Source organism: Bos grunniens, chromosome 6 (genome assembly GCF_055505025.1).
Source record: "Bos grunniens cultivar Pamir isolate PY7600 chromosome 6, Bosgru_T2T1.0, whole genome shotgun sequence".
In the NCBI taxonomy this organism is placed as follows: domain Eukaryota; kingdom Metazoa; phylum Chordata; class Mammalia; order Artiodactyla; family Bovidae; genus Bos; species Bos grunniens.
In genome coordinates this window covers 34077068-34093338 of record NC_141170.1, presented here as the reverse complement: position 1 = coordinate 34093338, position 16271 = coordinate 34077068, and the positions used below count along the sequence as shown (strand labels likewise).

Sequence of the window (16271 nt, the reverse complement as noted above, 5' to 3'; positions counted from 1 at the left end):
AAAAAGAAACTTTAAGCAACAAAGTTGTATAATAATCTCACTGGTATCTCTTGATTAAAAATAAAAGGTTTTAATATATATACTTTTCAATGACCTTAAACTTTTTATTAATTGCTTATTTTAAAAATAACAACACAATGGAGAAAAGATAGTTTTTTCAATAAGTGGTGCTGGGAAAACTGGACAACCATGTATAAAAGAATGAAATTAGAACACTTCCTAACACCATACACAAAGATAAACTTGAAATGGATTAAAGACCTAAATAGAAGACCAGAAACTATAAAACTCTTAGAGGAAAATATAGGCAGAACACCCTTTGACATAAATCAGGGCAAGATCTTCTATGACCCACCTCCTAGAGTAATGGAAATAAAAACAAAAATAAACAAACAGGACAAATTAAACTTAAAACCTTTTGCACAGTAAAGAAAATCATAAATAAGATGAAAATACAGTCCTCAGAATGGGAGAAAATAATTGCAAATGAAGCAATTGACAAAACATACAAGCAGTAGATACAACTCAATATCAGAAAAAAAAAAAAAAAAAAAGGCAGCCTAATCAAAAAATGAGAAGAAGACCTAAACAGACATTTCTCCAAAGAACTCATCCAGATAGCTAATAAACAGATGAAAAGATGTATAACATCAGTAATTATAAGAGAAATGCAAATCAAAACTACAATGAGGTACCACCTCACACTGGTAGGAATGGCCATCATCAAGTATCTACAAACAAAAAGTGCTGGAGAGAGTATGGATAAAAGGAAACTCTCTTGCACTGTTGGTGGGAATATAAATTTATATAGCCACTATTGAGAATAGTATGGAGATCCCTTAAAAGAAAACCAGGAATAAAACTGCCATATGATCCAGGAATCCCACTACTAGGCATATACCCTGAGGAAACCAAAATTTAAAAAGGCACATGTACCCCAATGTTCATTGCAGCACTATTTACAATAGTCAGGACATGGAAGAAGCCCCAGATGTTCATCAACAGATGAATGGATGAGAAAATGTGATACATATATACAATGGAATATTAAAAGGAAAGAAATTGAGTCAGTTTTAGTAAAGTGGATGAATCTAGAGCCTGTTATACAGAGTGAAGCAAGTCAGAAAGAGAAAAACAAATATCATATATTAATGCACATATGTGGAATCTAGAAAAATGATACTGATGAACTTATTTGTAGAGCAGCAACAGAGACGCTGACATAAACAGACTTGTGGACACAGTGGGGGAAGGAATGGCTGGGATGAATTGAGACAGTAGCATTGAAACATATACATTACTATATGTAAAATAGCCAGTGGGAATTTGCTCTTTGGTTCAGAGAGTTCAATCCCATGCTCTGTGACAACTTAGAGGGATGTGACGGGGTGGGAGGTGGGAGGGAGGTTGAAGCGGGGTAGACAGATGTATCCCTATGGTTGATTCATGTTGATATATGGCAGAAACCAACAAAACCTTGCAAAGCAATTATCCTCCAATTAAAGTTTTTTTTAAAGAGTAACAACATTGCTCTTGAAGTCCTGACTACAGTTCTTCCCATTTTTATTAGTGAAACCACAAATTGCAAGTTATACTTGATAAGAGTTCAGTCCCTACAAAAACTCTTCATTTCCATTTTACACTTGTTGTTGTTGCTCAGTCGCTAAGTTGTGTCTGACTCTTTGTAACCCCATGGACCACAGCATGCCAGCCTTGCTTTCCTTCAATATCTCCCAGAATTTGCTCACACTCATGAACCTTGAGATGGTGATGCCATCCACCAATCTCATCCTCTGTTGCTCCCTTCTTCTGCCCTCAATCTTTCCCAGCATCTGGGTCTTTTCCAGTGAGTCAGCTCTTTACATCAGGTGGCCAAAGTATTGGAGTTTCAGCTTCAATATCAGTCCTCCAATGAAAATTCAGGGTTGATTTTCTTTAGAATTGACAGGTTTGATCTCCTTACTGTCCAAGGAACTCTTATGAGTCTTCAGCACCAGAATTCAAAAGCATCAATTCTTTGGCCCTCAGCCTTCTTTATGGTCCAACTCTCACATCTGCACATCACTATTGGAAAAACCATAGCTTTGACTATATGGACTTTTGTCAGAAAAGTGACGTCTCTGCTTTTTAATACGGTGTCTAAGTTCGTCATACATTTCCTTCCAAGGAGCAAGCTTCTTTTAATTTTGTGGCTGCTGTCAACCTCTGCAGTTTTTTTGGAGCCCAAGAAAATAAAATCTGTCACTGCTTCCACATTTTCCCCTTCTATTTGCTATGATAGGACCAGATGCCATGAGCTTAGTATTTTGAATGTGGAGTTTTAAGCCAGATTTCACTCTACTCTTTCACCCTCATCGAGTCTCTGTATTTCCTCTTCACTTTCTGCCTTTGAAAGTGAAAGTTAGTCACACAGTTGTGTCCAACTGTTTGAAAACCCATGGACTGTAGCCTACCTGGTTCTTTGTCCATGGAATTTTCCAGGCAAAACTACTGGAGTGGGTTGTCATTTCCTTCTCTGATTTCTGCCCTTAGAGTGGTATAATCTGCAAATGTGAGGTTGTTGATATTTCTCTCAGCATTTTTGATTCTGGGTTTCCCTAATGATACAGTTGGTAAAGAATCTGCCTGCAGTGCAGGAGACCCAGGTTTGATCCCTGGGTTGGGAAGATCCCCTTAAGAAGGAAATGGTAACCTAAACTAATACTCTTGCCTGGAGAATTCCACAGACAGAGGAGACAGACAGGCTACAGTCCATGGGATCGTAAAGAGTCAGACACGACTGTGTAACTAACTTTGATTTTTTCACTTTCAACCTTGATGGAAACTTGTGATTCATCCAGCCCAAAATTTCATATGATGTTCTCTGCATAGATGTTAAATACTCAGGGTGAAAATATACAATCTTGATGTACTCCATTCTCAATTTTGAACTAGTCAGTTCCCTGTCCGGTTTTAAGTATTGCTACTTGACCTGCATACAGGTTTCTCAGGAGACAGACAAGGGGGTCTGGTATTCCCATCTCTTTAAGAATTTTCCACAGTTTGTTGTGATCCACACAGTCAAGAGCTTTCCCATAGTCAATGAAACAGAAGTAGATGTTTTTCTGGAATTCTCTTGCTTTCTCTATGATCCAATGAATGTTGACAATTTGATCTCTGGTTCTTTTGCCTTTTCTAAATCCAGCTTGCACATTTGGAAGTTTTCCGTTGATTAGATTGAAGGATTTTGAACATCATCTTTTTGACATCTGCTGCTACTGCTAAGTCACTTCAGTCGTGTCCGACTCTGTGCGACCCCATAGATGGCAGCCCACTAGGCTCCCCCATCCCTGGGATTCTCCAGGCAAGAACACTGGAGTGGGTTGCCATTTCCTTCTCCAATGCATGAAAGTGAAAAGTGAAAATGAAGTCGCTCAGTCGTCCCCGACTCTTAGCGCCACCAAGGACTGCAGCCTACCAGGCTCCTCTGTCCATGGGATTTTCCAGGCAAGAGTACTGGAGTGGGGTGCCATTGCCTTCTCCGTTTGACATCTGAAGGGAGCACAACTGTGTGGTAGCTTGAATACTCTTTGGCATTTCCCTTCTTTGGGATTGGAATGAACACTGACATTTTCCAGTCCTATGGCCACTGCTGTTTTCCAAATTTGCTGACACATTGAGTGCAGCAGTTTAACTGCATCCTCTTTTAGGATTTGAAATACCTCAGCTAGAATTCCATCACCTCCACTAGCTTTGTTCATAGTAATGTTTTTTAAGACCCACTTGGCTTCACACTCCAGGATGTCTGACTCTAGGTGAGTGACCACACCATCATGGCTATATGAGACATTAAGATCTTTTTTGTATAGTTCTTCTGTGTATTCTTGCCACATCTTCTTAATATCTCCTGCTTCTCTTAGGTCCTTACCATTTCTATCCTTCTTCATGCCCATCCTTGCATGAAATGTTCTCTTTTTTATCGCAAATTTTCTTGAATATATCTCTAGTCTTTCCCATTCTGTTTTTTTCCATCTAATTCTTTGCATTGTTCACTTAAGAAGGCTTTCTGATCTCTCTTTGCTATTCTCTGGTACTCTACATTCAGTTGGGTATATCTTTTCCTTTCTCCCTTGCCTTTCATGTTTCCTCTTTTCTGGGTATTTGTAAAGCCTTCTCAGAAAATCTCTTTGCCTTTTTACATTTCTTTTCTTTTGAGATGTTTTTGGACACCACTTCCTGTACAGTGGTACAAACCTCCATCTATAGTTCTTCAGGCACTCTGTCTCCAGACCTAATCCCTTGAATCTATTCCTCACCTCCAGTGTATAATCATAAGGGATTTGATTTAGGTCATACCTGAAGGGCCTAGTGATTTCCCCTACTTTCTTCAATTTAAGTCTGAATTTTGCAATAAGTTCATGATCTGAGCCACAGTTAGCTCCAAGTCTTGTTTTTTTGCTGAGTGTATAGAGCTTCTATCTCTTTGGTTGCAAAGAACATAATCAGTCTGATTTCAGTATTGACCATCTGGAGATGTCCATGTGTAGAGTCGTTTCTTGGGTTGTTGGAAAAGGCTGTTTGCTATGCCCAATGTATTCTTTTGACAAAACTCTGTTAGCTTTTGCCCTGTCTCATTTTGTCTCTTACCTATCCCAACTCATGTATTACCTGTCCACCCAAAATACCTTAAGTAATTTAAATTATCTTTCTCCAGCTTGAGAGCTTGTATTTATTTGCTTTATATTCTGAATCCCCAAATAGGATTCAATATTTAATATTTTACAAGTGAGATATTTTGGAGCAGTTTTTATGTTTTTAATTTTATCTTTAAAATTTAATCTTAATGTATTTGAACTTAAATCCTTTAAATGAGATGATCTTGAGAACATTCTTGAAATTATTCTAGAGCCCAAGAGGTATAAAAATTTTAAAATATGTATGGATGAATGGATAAGAAAGCTATGGTACATATACACAATGGAGTATTACTCAGCCACTAAAAAGAAAACACTTGAATCAGTTCTAATGAGGTGGATGAAACTGGAGCCTATTATACAGAGTGAAGTAAGCCAGAAAGAAAAACACCAATACAGTATACTAACGCATATATATGGAATTTAGAAAGATGCTAACAATAACCCTGTGTACGAGACAGCAAAAGAGACACTGATGTATAGAACAGTCTTATGGACTCTGTTGCAGAGGGAGAGGGTGGGAAGATTTGGGAGAATGGCATTGAAACATGTAAAATATCATGTATGAAACGAGATGCTAGTCCAGGTTTGGTGCACGATGCTGGATGCTTGGGGCTGGTGCACTGGGACGACCCAGAGGGATGGTATGGGGAGGGAGGAGGGAGGAGGGTTCAGGATGGGGAACACATGTATGCCTGTGGAGGATTCATTTTGATGTTTGGCAAAACTAATACAATTATGTAAAGTTTAAAAATAAAATAAAATTAAAAAAAATGTATTTAGGATGCTCATATTATAAATGAGGACACAGACATGGAAACAAGTAATCAATAGACAGTATGAACTATGCCAAAATAAAATTTAGTACAAGAAGAGAAAGCAACCTCTTAGAGTGCTGTGTCAGGGAGTTTTATCAAGAAAGAAACATGTTTAAAACTTTGATAAAAGTTGTCCAGGAATAAAAGAGAAGAAGGGAACAGAGGAAAAAAATATTATGTGTAAAAAATAAAAACAAAAAACACTAGGGAGGTGAAACAGCATTTTGCAATAATAATTATACTGGGAAAATACATACATAAAATATGAATTTTGCCCTTAAACAATTATGTCTTCCAAAGTACATCCATTATGGCAAGTCTTTCACAGCATTATTGTACTCAAAAGAGGACATGGTAAGGCTGGAGGGTTGGACCAGCTCATGAGGAGTCTTATAACCCAAAGTAAAGAGCTTGAAATTGATTCTGTCGAAGGTGAGGTGAGGAAACAATAAAAGTTTTAGTTAGGCTGAGAATTTAGAATAATCACAGAGGTATGAATGAAATTTACAGCAAGAGTGCAGATGGAAAGACCAGTGTAGATGTCATTTTGAAGGTCCAGGAGAAAGGGTGATGGCTTGTACTAAGGCTGAAGCAGTAAGTAGGGTGGAGAGGAGGAAATGGATTTTGCTCTAGTCCTTGAGCTTTGTTGATTTCTTAGCTGTGAGCCAAAGAAAAGATTAATGGCTCCCTTGTTTCTATGATTGTGCCTCCGGCAAGATGAGGAAAATTAAATGAAGAGAAAATGTTTCCAATGTAGACATGCTGCTGCTGCTGCTGCTAAGTCACGTTAGTCGTGTCCTACTCTGTGCGACCCCCATAGAGGGCAACCCACCAGGCTTCCCCATCCCTGGGATTTTTCAGGCAAGAACACCGGAGTGGGTTGCCATTTCCTTCTCCAATGCATGAAAGTGAAAATGAAAGGGAAGTTGCTCAGTCGTGTCCAACTCCTAGCGACCCCATGGACATAAATGTTGTTAATAATGAGCAGTGTATGTTCCTCATATTTGGTCTCAAATGGGAAATATCCAGTTTGCATCTTCTCTTTGACTCATTTTATTTTAATTTTGTCACTAACACCTGTTTGTATGACTCTAATAAAAGTATTAAAGTTGATATCACACAGCCCAGAAACAATTTAAAAAGAAGTTACTTCTGTCTCCACCTAAGTAATATATTCCTTCTCATTCATAACTGAAATCTCCAGCTCCAAAATCTATGACATTAAGTATTCTCAATTGTTTAGTTATAGATATTTTGTTTGCTGCAGTTTAAAAAAATTCTCACTTCCTTTTCCTGTAAGTTTTGTCAGTTTGGTTTTAGTACTCTGAGCCCTTCAGAAAGCAAGAAATGACAAAAATCAAATTTATGGGGATGATGTTATTAATCATGATATTACATCATGATAACTCTATCTTATAAAGGAGATTTTTTTTTATCATGGCAATATTTAATTTTAAAATGAGTTTTGTTTGGCAATCAGCTATTCTCAGTCTGTTACAGCTGGAATATAGACTTTTTGTCTCATGTGGAAGCCTAAATTTTTACCAAATGCTCATTTCCATGTTTTGAAGTAGAGCCGGAGGGAGCATTATGCAGACACCAGATAATTATAAAGGAAGTGGTTTACCCTAATAGAGAAAAATAAGGTGGTAAAAACCAAACAAAGCATTCAGGAAATTTAAAGTTTATCAGCTAGACTGCTGTGAAATGTTTGTATATGCATAATATACAAAATGCATTCAAGGCAATTTTAAGTGTTCAATGAACTTTGAGAACTTGGCTATGATAAAGTGGATTTTTTCAAAATGTATAACTGGTTCAAACTTTGAAAAAATATTGCTTTATTTTAGTTACATTTAAATTCCATTTACATTATTCCCATATGTTTATTCTGATTTGTAGATTACAGTGATTTATTCATCGAATGTGATTCAGACAATAAAGGGAACTTTTTATTTCTTTAATAGTGCCTAGTATTTGATCTGTTTAAAAGAGAATTAAGCCTAAGTTTGTCCTTTAAAAAAAATAAATTAAAATGAACAAAATACAGGAACTAAAGCCTTTTGGTAACTTAAACAGAAATAAAACTTGAGTGGTTACACAAATGAAGTATGTATGGAAACAGCACTAGAAAAAGTATGACATTCAGCATAAGAAATCTAAGGTTCAAGTCTTTGGTCATATATTGATCCTTTTATCTTGATGCTCTGATTCTAAGAATCCCTTGTCTATCAAGTTAAAGTGATGATATCCATCCCCCCCCCCCCCATTTTAATGTGGTTGTATTTTAAGAAAGTATATATGAGACATTTCCTAATTCTGAAGAACTATATGAATAGAAATTGTCAGAAACCAGAAGCTTTTTTGAGAAAAGTGAAAGTGAAATCACTCAGTCGTGTCCGACTCTTTGAGATCCCCTGGACTGGAGCCTACCACGCTCCTCCGTTCGTGGGCTTCTCCAGGCAAGAATACTGTAGTGTGTTGCCATTTCCATCTCCAGGGGAGCTTACCAACCCAGGGATCGAACCCAGGTCTCCCACATTGCAGGCAGATGCTTTACCCTCTGAGCCACAATAATAGACTACTCTAATACTCTGCAACTAATGCTAATAATACCTAGCATAATTCCTGACATAAATGTCGCTGCTCTTGGATGAATGAATGAATGATGAATGAAAGAATTTCAGTCTAGGTCCTACATCCAGAAAAATCACTTGCGTATAAAAGCTAAACAATTCTAAAATGTGTTATTATCAATACTTACCAAACAATCATACAACAAACACTATGTTTTAGGCACTAATCATTATTGAATACACAGTAAATAAAATGAAAACACATTATCCTTGCTGTCATAGTGTTTGTAGTCTACAAGAGAGGAAAGATAAAATTAGTAAGCATAGAGATCCTTAAAAGTAGGGACAAGAGCTTAGAAGAAGTTGAATAAGATATCTGTGGTTGAAAATAAGATTTTATAGATTAAGTTGGGAGAGAGGGAGTACTTGAAAAAAGTAATGGAGTCTTTTGTGTGAAAGTTATATTAATGCTGGGATGAAGTGCGAGGAGAACATGTAGAATTGTTGCAAGTCCTTCAGGCAGATAAAACGTGTGTGAAGAGCTTGCATTAGAAAATAATTTGGGTGTTTGGAATTGGTAATTAAAAAATATTATGAATAAGAAGTTATAAACCAATGAACATTGCTTGGCTTAAAATGTTGTTAATATTAATAGAAACATTTTGGTTTCTTTAGCATAAGAAACTTCTTCTATATTACTACAGAGATAGCTCCTGTTTGTATTTCTCCTTTGTCTAAGCATATGCTGCTATTTCATCCCTATGACTTACTCATAGACCAAGAGAGGTGTATTAAAAAAAGTCAGTCTTACACCTTTCTCTCTAAACAGTCTCACAAATGTTTTGATCAAGACAGCAAATATAAAATCTATGACTGCCCCCTCCAAAATGCAGCTGTGTAGATTAAAAATTAAGCCTGAGAGTTATATCCTTTTTTAGAGACAGGTTCTTTAATGATAAGTGCTATAATCATACTTAAACAGGTGAGAGAATTTGCCCCTTCCCAATCACTACCTGCAATGAGCTCTGTAATTAGTATATCAAAAATAGCTGATAATTGGACATATGACAAATAATTATTGAGAAGCCTACAGCTAGTTCAGTCTTGAAATTTTCAGTTTATTTAAGCAACTGAAACAGATGCTTTTCCACAGTTTCCTTTACAGAACTTTTCTTAAAATGGAGACTCTTAAGAAAAATTTGATTGGGGTTCTAACTAGTTTAAATAGCACTGTGCAGAAGTAGGCCACTTTCATTATATATTACATTAAATAACATGGATCTCATGCCTCCCAGTTGATCCTCATTGCTTATCTATTTTACGTATAGTAGTTTATATCTTTTAATAATAATATACTCCTAACCTCTCACTCCTTTCTTCTCCCCTTTGGTAATATAAGTTTTTTTCTTGTATGTCAAAACAACTAAGCAGATAGGGTTTTTTTATGTTAGGCAGACAGGAGCAATTGTTGTATGAGTAAGATGTATCCCCAGTTTCTCAAGCCTCAATGTGCTATGCTGTGCTCAGTCACTAAGTTGTGTCTGACTCTTTGTGATCCCATTGACTATAGCCTGCCAGGCTCCTCTGTCCACGGGATTTTCCAGGCAAGAATATTGGAGTGAGTTGTCATCTCCTTCTCCAGGGGTTCTTCTGGACCCAGGGATCCAACCAACCCATGTCTCCTAAATTGGCAGGCGGATTCTTTACCACTGAGCTACCATAGAATAAGTTATTCAAAAGTCAGTGAAATATGGAACTACATTTATGAGTCATAGTATTTTGACCAGACTAAAGAGCAATGAGTTACAAATAAGTCATGACAAAAAAGATTTGTAAAATAACCAGTTAATGGATTGTACAAGTCACAAGAGAACACTCCTGATAAGAGATGAACCAGCTTGTTACTGAAATATCATTATTGGCACTACTTTTCCCATTTCTAGACTTCACAATATAGTTGGTATGTGTGTGCTCATGTGCACACGTATGTGCTTGATTTTCTAAGATTATTTCACCAGCTGCTGCTGCTGCTAAGTCGCTTCAGTTGTGTCTGACTCTGTGTGACTCCATAGACAGCAGCCCACCAGGCTCCGCCGTCCCTGGGATTTCACCAGAGGCATTAATATATTGTTGAATAATTGTGTGTTGCTTTCGCGTTGATTGACTACTTCTCAGCTTCTCTGAACTCATTGTATATATTGCTTTCCAGGGCAATATATATGTGAGATATATATACACTTATATTAAAAATGATATATGAGACATATTATACATACATAATATAAATATATCTCACACATAAATATGTTTAACTTTTTTATAACAGACATACTTCAGATCTATGTACTACAGTACTTTATGGATTCAGATGCAAAGGTTCTTGAAAGCTTTGTAAACTTGGGTATTATCAATATCTACTGTCTCTAATGGAGAAGGCAATGGCACCCCACTCCAGTACTCTTGCCTGGAAAATCCCATGGATGAAGGAGCCTGGTAGGTTGCAGACCATGGGGTCGCGAAGAGTCGGACACGACTGAGTGACTTCACTTTCACTTTTCACTTTCATGCATTGGAGAAGGAAATGGCAACCCACTCCAGTGTTCTTGCCTGGAGAATCCCAGGGACAGGGGGCCTGGTGGGCTGCCGTCTATGGGGTCGCACAGAGTCGGACACGAATGAAGCGACTTAGCAGCAGTAGCAGCAGCACTGTCTCTAAACTCCAAATAGATTAGAAGGTTTCCCAGTACTTTTCTCTCCCACAGTCTTGCTATGAGTATTAAGTTCATGGTAAAGGTCCTAAAACTATTTGTTAATAAGATAATCACTTATTCATGTTAAATATGTCAGGTGTTGCCAGGCAAAACTCTGGTAGTACTGAACTTGGAACATACCCAGAGCCACATGACACATGATCAGGTCAGTAGGGTTGTCACATGCCCTTTCGTTATACTTGTTTCAATTATATTTAAGAACCTTTTATTACGTGCCTAATATATTCCAGCCACTGGGTGGGGATACAAAAATTTAAAAACAAAACAAGGACCCAGACTTGGTATTCAAGGGGCTTATGGTAGAGTAGAAAGACATAATAAAATCAACAGAGTGTCATAGGAAAATAATAGATTTTACCAAGTATTGTAATTAGGAAACAGAGAATTGACTAATAAAAGTTGTTTGGGAAAAGAATAGAAATAGATATAGGTAAGACTTCTCAGATAATATGACAGTTGGGTCAACCCTTGAGGGATACAGGAAGTTCCTCAGCATGTGATACAGGTTAAACATATCCTTCCCTTTTTACTCCTTGCTTACAAGCAGAACAAATTCTCATGATCATATTCTCATTATTCTTTTAAAACAGAAATGTGACCATAGAATTTATTTGGAAGTCAAAGAAAACTACGTGATTAATAGCATTTTCCACTACTACTGAAAAGAAAAGTTGTTGAAATTGACAAAAGAGAACAATTCACAGAAGATGAGAAGTGGAAAGAGTTTAAGAAAATCTGGGGAACCATTTTGATAGTTTAAACAGTCTAATTTACTTCAGCTATGGCAGTGCAGTTCTCTTCGAGAGATTTCTTTCTATGGGAGGACTGTTAATAACACTGGAAAACATGTCAGAAACATTGGCAAAATGATGTGTAGTTAAAAACAGGAGCTGATTGGATTGCTGCATCACTTAAATGATCCGGCTATCTAGGTAGTGATGACACTGGCATTTTCATGACAGGGCAAAATCTGTCTCAAACTTGATAAAAATTCCAAAGACAAAAGTCACAAATCAAAGGGTGATGGAAAGAAATGTGCTTGGTTTTGTCCGAAAGACACATGCCATATTCTGTAAATGCCACGGTAATAAGTGACTGCAGAAGCACAAGGAGCTGGCAAAGTGGGGAGAAACTGGGGGAATTTCAAGTATGAGTTAGTCATCAAGATTAACTTCCCCACTAGCCAGATACGACTGGCTTGGCAGGCAATGGAGGAGGGCAAAGTTGCAGAGTGTGGGCAGAAATTGCATAGCATCGTAACCCTTTGCTGCAATGTGTGCTCTGTATATGGGGGGAAGGGAGGAGGAGGCAGGATGCTAGTCTTATTAAATCCTATTTATATAGTATAATACAATATAAAAGCATGTGAGATATGTCAGGATATCACAAAAATGTCATATGTTTTACAAAGATTCCTTAAAATAAATGTTTAAGACCTATAAGTTCTAGAGCCAGCCTAAGATCTATTCCCCTTTATACCTGACCTTCAAAATCATGATTGCCATCTTATAAGCACCCAGAAGCAACCTCCTCCCATGCTATAATATCAGCAAGTTCAGACATACCTCTGAAAGCAGCTACATAAACAACAATATTTACTAATTTAATTTAATTGCTTATGCTACAAATATGAGCAACATTTCTATGGTTTTCCTGTGTCTTTCAAAGATATGCCAGAGAATACATAGACTGAGGTGGGAATTCAGTCCTGCTCCTGCCAGGGATGAAGGTGGGAGCCCAGAGTGCCTTTTTCCTGCCTGAAAATGGGCAGCAATGGGAGGCCAGGCGCTGAGCAGTCTGAAGGGGCAGAGATAACTCAGAGACGGTTGTTAGAAGTCTGAGAATGTAACTGCAGGAGCGCATCTGTGCTCTCAAGCCCTGTGTCAGGAGTCGGAAATGGTTACTACAAAAATTGCCTTAGAATGATCACATTTTTCCCCTCAAGAAGACTTATGGCTACTATGACTATCAAGCACACTGCTAATAAGACACCTTTGATTTTATTCATTAACTCACCACATTTTCATTGAGTATTGACTTATTTCAGACACTATTTTAGATAGTAGGAATATAGTAGGACTGAGTATATCTTCTCTGCCTTCATGTCCCCAGGTGGGAAGGCGAGACAGTGAGCAATAAATAAATCTACTCATAAATGGAAAGTGCCAGGTAAGAGAGTGAATGAACAGGGATGCAGCGGGATTAAACAGGTTAGCGGAGATGTCTCAGCAGAAGTGACATCTAAGTGGAGATATGAATAAAGTGCAGGATGGAATCATTCAGATATCAGGGGAGAAAGTATGGCAAGCAAAGGAAATGGTAAGTACAAGTGTCATGAAGTGAGGGAGACTTGGGGTATTTGCAGAAGAGCCACAGTGTCATTAAGGCCACAGGGCAGTGAACAAGGAGAAGCAGGGGGAAAGATGAGGTTGAAGAGGGTCTTAGTGCCAGTTTATAATCTCTCAGGCCATAAGGAACTCTTTATGTTATTCTGAATAAGAAAGAAAGACATTATAGAATATTGATGTGTGGAATGCCATGATTGTTTCAAAGAATCACTGTGTGAAGAATACTCTGATGGGGGATGGGGGTAACATGAAGGGTAGAAGCAGGGAAACTGGTTAGGGGACTACCACAGTGGTTCACGTGAGAGATGATAGTGGCTTGGACTGACACATTAGCAGTGAGGAGATCAGAATTTATAATTAGATTCAGAATGTATTTTGAAAGAAGAGCTGACAGAATGCTGATGAACTGGTCATAGAATGTGAAAGAAAGAGGTTAGGAAGATTGCAACACATTTTTGCCTGGGGAACAAAACATTTTGCAGGCCATGAGACCTCTTTCTCAAAGTAATGCTTATTTGAACTCTGATGTGTAGCACTGATTTAAAACAGAGCTGTTTCTAGGATGCAGAGGGCATACAGAACTCTCATTCAGTTCAGTCCTTCAGTTGTGTCCGACTCTTTGTGACCCCGTGAATCGCAGAACGCCAGGCCTCCCTGTCCATCACCACCTCCCGGAGTTCACTCAGATTCATGTCCATCAAGTCGGTGATGCCATCCAGTCATCTTGTCCTCTATCGTCCCTTCTCCCACCCTCAGTCTTTCCCAGAATCAAGGTCTTTTCCAATAAGTCAACTCTTCGAATGAGGTGGCCAAAGTATTGGAGTTTCAGCTTCAGCATCATTCCTTCCAATGAACACCCAGGACTGATCTCCTTAAGGATGGACGGGTTGGATCTCCTTGAAGTCCAGGGGGCTCTCAAGAGTCTTCTATAACACCACAGTTCAAAGCCATCAATTTTATGGGGCTCAGCTTTCTTCACAGTCCAACTCTCACATCCATACATGACTACTGAAAAAACCATAGGCTTGACTAGACGGACCTTTGTTGGCAAAGTAATGTCTCTGCTTTTGAATATGCTATCTAAATTTATCATAACTTTTCTTCCAAGGAGTAAGCGTCTTTTAATTTCATGATTTCAATCACCATCTGCAGTGATTTTGGAGCCCCCCAAAATAAAGTCTGACACTCTTTCCCCATCTATTTGCCATGAAGTGATGGGACCAGATGCCATGAACTTCATTTTCTGAATGTTGAGCTTTAAGCCAACTTTTTCACTCTCCTCTTTCACTCTCATCAAGAGGCTTTTTAGTTCCTCTTCACTTTCTGACGTAAGGATGGTGTCATCTGCATATCTGAGGTTATTGATATTTCTCCCGGCAATCTTGATTCCAGCTTGTGCTTCTTCCAGTCCAGCATTTCTCATGATGTACTCTGCATATAAGTTAAATAAGCAGGGTGACAATATACAGCCTTGACGTACTCCTTTTCCTATTTGGAACCAGTCTGTTGTTCCATGTCCAGTTCTAACTGTTGCTTCCTGACCTGAATATAGGTTTCTCAAGAAGCAGGTCAGGTGGTCTGGTATTCCCATCTCTTTCACAATTTTAAACAGTTTATTGTGATCCAAACAGTCAAAATCTTTGGCATAGTCAGTAAAGCAGAAATAGAACTCTCTTGCTTTTTGATGATCCAGCGGATGTTGGCAATTTGTTCTCTGGTTCCTTTGCCTTTTCTAAAACCAGCTTGAACATCTGGAAGTCCACAGTTCATGTATTGCTGAAGCCTGGCTTGGAGAATTTTGAGCATTACTTTACTAGCATGTGAGATGAGTGCAATTGTGCAGTAGTTTGAGCATTCTTTGGCATTGCCTTTCTTTGGGATTGGAATGAAAACTGACCTTTTCCAGTCCTGTGCCCACTGCTGAGTTTTCCAAAATTGCTGGCGTATTGAGTACAGCACTTTCACAGCGTCACCTTTTAGGATTTGAAATAGCTCAACTGGAATTCTATCACCTCCACTAGCTTTGTTCGTAGTGATGCTTTCTAAGGCCCACTTGACTTCACATTCCAGGATGTCTGGCTCTAGGTCAGTGATCACACCATCGTGATTATCTTGGTCATGAAGATCTTTTTTGTACAGTTCTTCTGTGTATTCTTGCCACCTCTTCTTAATATCTTCTGCTTCTGTTAGGTCCATACCATTTCTCTCCTTTATTGAGCCCATCTTTTCATAAAATGTTCCCTTGGTATCTCTAATTTTCTTGCAGAGATCTCTATTCTTTCCCATTCTGTTGTTTTCCTCTATTTCTTTGCTTTGATCGCTGAGGAAGGCTTTCTTATCTCTCCTTGCTATTCCTTGGAACTCTGCATTCAGATGCTTGTATCTTTCCTTTTCTCCTTTGCTTTTCGCTTCTCTTCTTTTCACAGCTATTTGTAAGGCCTCCCCAGACAGCCATTTTGATTTTTTGCATTTCTTTTCCGTGGAGATGGTCTTGATCCCTGTCTCCTGTACAATGTCACGAACCTCTGTCCATAGTTCATCAGGCACTCTGTCTATCAGATATAGTCCCTTAAATCTATTTCTCACTTCCACTGTATAATCATAAGGGATTTGATTTAGGTCGTACCTGAGTGGTCTAGTGGTTTTCCCTACTTTCTTCAATGTAAGTCTGAATTTGGCAATAAGGAGTTCATGATCTGAGCCACAGTCAGCTCCCGGTCTTGTTTTTGCTGACTGTATAGAGCTTCTCCATCTTTGGCTGCAAAGGTCTTCATAGAACCATTCAACTTCAGCTTCTTCAGTGTTACTGGTTGGGGCATAGGCTTGGATTACTGCGATACTGAATGGTTTGCCTTGAAAACGAACAGAGATCATTCTGTCGTTTTTGAGATTGCATCCAAGTACTGCATTTCAGACTCTTTTTTGACCATGATGGCTACTCCACTTCTTCTAAGGGATTCCTGCCCACAGTAGTAGATATAATGGTATAGAACTCTACCAGTACATAATTTCCCCACTAGGCACAGGCGTAGGAATTAACTTCTGACTTTCATGATGACACACAAATTTTTTTAATATAACCCTA

The 16271-nt window shown here is 38.3% G+C and overlaps 1 protein-coding gene across 1 annotated transcript in view; it reads right to left on the bottom strand.

Moving 5' to 3' along the window:
• LOC147370576 (transmembrane protease serine 11F-like) overlaps positions 1 to 16271 on the bottom strand; it is a 116120-nt gene that overhangs the window by 40493 nt on the left and 59356 nt on the right. The window lies entirely within an intron of this gene.